Consider the following 5,000-nt stretch of genomic DNA (forward strand, 5'->3'; position numbering starts at 1 on the left):
ACCCGAACCCGAACCCTAACCCGAACCACGAACCCGAACCCGAAACCCGAACCCTAACCCGAACCCTAACCGAACCCGTAAACCCTAACCAACCCACGAACCCGAACCCTAAAACCCTAACCCGAACCCTAACCCGAACCGAACCCTAACCCCTAGAACCCGAACCCGAACCCTAAACCGAACCGAACCCGAAACCAAACCACCCGAACCCGACGAACCCGAACCCGAACCCTAAACCCGAACCCCCTAACCACTAACCCGAACCCTAACCCTAACCCGAACCCTAACCCTAACCCATAACCCGAACCGAACCCTAACCCTAAAAACCCTAACCCTAACCCGAACCCTAACCCGAACCCTAACCCTGAACCCTAACCTAACCCTAACCTAACCCTAACCCATAACCCGAACCCTAGAAACCCTAACCCTAACCCTAACCCTAACCCTAACCCTAACCCTAACCCTAACCCTAACCCGAACCCTAACCCGAACCCTAACCTAACCCTAAACCTAACCCGAACCCGAACCCTAACCCTAACCCGAACCCTAACCCGAAACCCTAACCCTAACCCTAACCCTAACCCCGAACCCGAAACCCTAAACCCGAACCCGAACCCGAACCCTAACCCTAACCCGAACCCTAACCTAACCCGAACCCTAACCCTAACCCTAACCCGAACCCTAACCCTAACCCTAACCCTAACCCTAACCCGAACCCTAACCTAACCCTAACCCTAACCCTAACCCTAACCCTAACCCTAACCCTAACCCTAACCCTAACCCTAACCCTAACCCGAACCCTAACCCTAACCCTAACCCTAACCCTAACCCTAACCCTAACCCTAACCCGAACCCTAACCCTAACCCTAACCCTAACCCTAACCCTAACCCTAACCCTAACCCTAACCCGAACCCTAACCCTAACCCGAACCCGAACCCGAACCCTAACCCTAACCCGAACCCTAACCCGAACCCGAACCCTAACCCTAACCCTAACCCTAACCCGAACCCTAACCCTAACCCTAACCCGAACCCGAACCCGAACCCTAACCCTAACCCGAACCCTAACCCTAACCCTAACCCTAAACCCTGAACCCTAACCCGAACCCGAACCCTAACCTAACCCTAACCCGAACCCTAACCCGAACCCTAACCCTAACCCTAACCCTAACCCTAACCCTAAACCCCGAACCCGAACCCGAACCCTAACCCGAACCCGAAACCCGAACCCGAACCCGAACCCGAACCCGAACCCGAACCCTAACCCTAACCCTAACCCTAACCCGAATAACCCTAACCCTAACCCTAACCCTAACCCGAACCCGAACCCTAACCCGAACCCTAACCCGAACCCTAAACCCTAACCCGAACCCTAACCCTAACCCTAACCCTAACCCTAACCCTAACCCTAACCCTAACCCTAACCCGAACCCTAACCCTAACCCGAACCCGAACCCGAACCCGAACCCTAACCCTAACCCGAACCCTAACCCTAACCCTAACCCTAACCCTAACCCTAACCCTAACCCGAACCCTAACCCTAACCCTAACCCTAACCCTAACCCTAACCCTAACCCTAACCCGAACCCTAACCCTAACCCTAACCCTAACCCTAACCCGAACCCTAACCCTAACCCTAACCCTAACCCGAACCCTAACCCTAACCCTAACCCTAACCCTAACCCGAACCCTAACCCTAACCCTAACCCTAACCCTAACCCTAACCCTAACCCTAACCCTAACCCTAACCCGAACCCTAACCCTAACCCTAACCCTAACCCTAACCCTAACCCTAACCCTAACCCTAACCCGAACCCTAACCCTAACCCTAACCCTAACCCGAACCCTAACCCTAACCCTAACCCTAACCCTAACCCGAACCCTAACCCTAACCCTAACCCTAACCCTAACCCTAACCCTAACCCTAACCCTAACCCTAACCCTAACCCTAACCCTAACCCTAACCCTAACCCTAACCCTAACCCTAACCCTAACCCTAACCCTAACCCTAACCCTAACCCTAACCCTAACCCTAACCCTAACCCTAACCCGAACCCTAACCCTAACCCTAACCCTAACCCTAACCCTAACCCTAACCCTAACCCTAACCCTAACCCTAACCCTAACCCTAACCCTAACCCTAACCCTAACCCTAACCCTAACCCGAACCCTAACCCTAACCCTAACCCTAACCCTAACCCTAACCCTAACCCTAACCCTAACCCTAACCCTAACCCTAACCCTAACCCTAACCCTAACCCTAACCCCTAACCCTAACCCTAACCCTAACCCTAACCCTAACCCTAACCCTAACCCTAACCCTAACCCTAACCCTAACCCTAACCCTAACCCTAACCCTAACCCTAACCCTAACCTAACCCTAACCCTAACCCTAACCCTAACCCTAACCCTAACCCTAACCCTAACCCTAACCCTAACCCTAACCCTAACCCTAACCCTAACCCTAACCCTAACCCTAACCCTAACCCTAACCCTAACCCTAACCCTAACCCTAACCCTAACCCTAACCCTAACCCTAACCCTAACCCTAACCCTAACCCTAACCCTAAACCCTAACCCTAACCCTAACCCTAACCCTAACCCTAACCCTAACCCTAACCCTAACCCTAACCCTAACCCTAACCCTAACCCTAACCCTAACCCTAACCCTAACCCTAACCCTAACCCTAACCCTAACCCTAACCCTAACCCTAACCCTAACCCTAACCCTAACCCTAACCCTAACCCTAACCCTAACCCTAACCCTAACCCTAACCCTAACCCTAACCCTAACCCTAACCCTAACCCTAACCCTAACCCTAACCCTAACCCTAACCCTAACCCTAACCCTAACCCTAACCCTAACCCTAACCCTAACCCTAACCCTAACCCTAACCCTAACCCTAACCCTAACCCTAACCCTAACCCTAACCCTAACCCTAACCCTAACCCTAACCCTAACCCTAACCCTAACCCTAACCCTAACCCTAACCCTAACCCTAACCCTAACCCTAACCCTAACCCTAACCCTAACCCTAACCCTAACCCTAACCCTAACCCTAACCCTAACCCTAACCCTAACCCTAACCCTAACCCTAACCCTAACCCTAACCCTAACCCTAACCCTAACCCTAACCCTAACCCTAACCCTAACCCTAACCCTAACCCTAACCCTAACCCTAACCCTAACCCTAACCCTAACCCTAACCCTAACCCTAACCCTAACCCTAACCCTAACCCTAACCCTAACCCTAACCCTAACCCTAACCCTAACCCTAACCCTAACCCTAACCCTAACCCTAACCCTAACCCTAACCCTAACCCTAACCCTAACCCTAACCCTAACCCTAACCCTAACCCTAACCCTAACCCTAACCCTAACCCTAACCCTAACCCTAACCCTAACCCTAACCCTAACCCTAACCCTAACCCTAACCCTAACCCTAACCCTAACCCTAACCCTAACCCTAACCCTAACCCTAACCCTAACCCTAACCCTAACCCTAACCCTAACCCTAACCCTAACCCTAACCCTAACCCTAACCCTAACCCTAACCCTAACCCTAACCCTAACCCTAACCCTAACCCTAACCCTAACCCTAACCCTAACCCTAACCCTAACCCTAACCCTAACCCTAACCCTAACCCTAACCCTAACCCTAACCCTAACCCTAACCCTAACCCTAACCCTAACCCTAACCCTAACCCTAACCCTAACCCTAACCCTAACCCTAACCCTAACCCTAACCCTAACCCTAACCCTAACCCTAACCCTAACCCTAACCCTAACCCTAACCCTAACCCTAACCCTAACCCTAACCCTAACCCTAACCCTAACCCTAACCCTAACCCTAACCCTAACCCTAACCCTAACCCTAACCCTAACCCTAACCCTAACCCTAACCCTAACCCTAACCCTAACCCTAACCCTAACCCTAACCCTAACCCTAACCCTAACCCTAACCCTAACCCTAACCCTAACCCTAACCCTAACCCTAACCCTAACCCTAACCCTAACCCTAACCCTAACCCTAACCCTAACCCTAACCCTAACCCTAACCCTAACCCTAACCCTAACCCTAACCCTAACCCTAACCCTAACCCTAACCCTAACCCTAACCCTAACCCTAACCCTAACCCTAACCCTAACCCTAACCCTAACCCTAACCCTAACCCTAACCCTAACCCTAACCCTAACCCTAACCCTAACCCTAACCCTAACCCTAACCCTAACCCTAACCCTAACCCTAACCCTAACCCTAACCCTAACCCTAACCCTAACCCTAACCCTAACCCTAACCCTAACCCTAACCCTAACCCTAACCCTAACCCTAACCCTAACCCTAACCCTAACCCTAACCCTAACCCTAACCCTAACCCTAACCCTAACCCTAACCCTAACCCTAACCCTAACCCTAACCCTAACCCTAACCCTAACCCTAACCCTAACCCTAACCCTAACCCTAACCCTAACCCTAACCCTAACCCTAACCCTAACCCTAACCCTAACCCTAACCCTAACCCTAACCCTAACCCTAACCCTAACCCTAACCCTAACCCTAACCCTAACCCTAACCCTAACCCTAACCCTAACCCTAACCCTAACCCTAACCCTAACCCTAACCCTAACCCTAACCCTAACCCTAACCCTAACCCTAACCCTAACCCTAACCCTAACCCTAACCCTAACCCTAACCCTAACCCTAACCCTAACCCTAACCCTAACCCTAACCCTAACCCTAACCCTAACCCTAACCCTAACCCTAACCCTAACCCTAACCCTAACCCTAACCCTAACCCTAACCCTAACCCTAACCCTAACCCTAACCCTAACCCTAACCCTAACCCTAACCCTAACCCTAACCCTAACCCTAACCCTAACCCTAACCCTAACCCTAACCCTAACCCTAACCCTAACCCTAACCCTAACCCTAACCCTAACCCTAACCCTAACCCTAACCCTAACCCTAACCCTAACCCTAACCCTAACCCTAACCCTA

Source organism: Prionailurus bengalensis, chromosome C2 (assembly GCF_016509475.1).
Source record: "Prionailurus bengalensis isolate Pbe53 chromosome C2, Fcat_Pben_1.1_paternal_pri, whole genome shotgun sequence".
In the NCBI taxonomy this organism is placed as follows: Eukaryota; Metazoa; Chordata; class Mammalia; order Carnivora; family Felidae; genus Prionailurus; species Prionailurus bengalensis.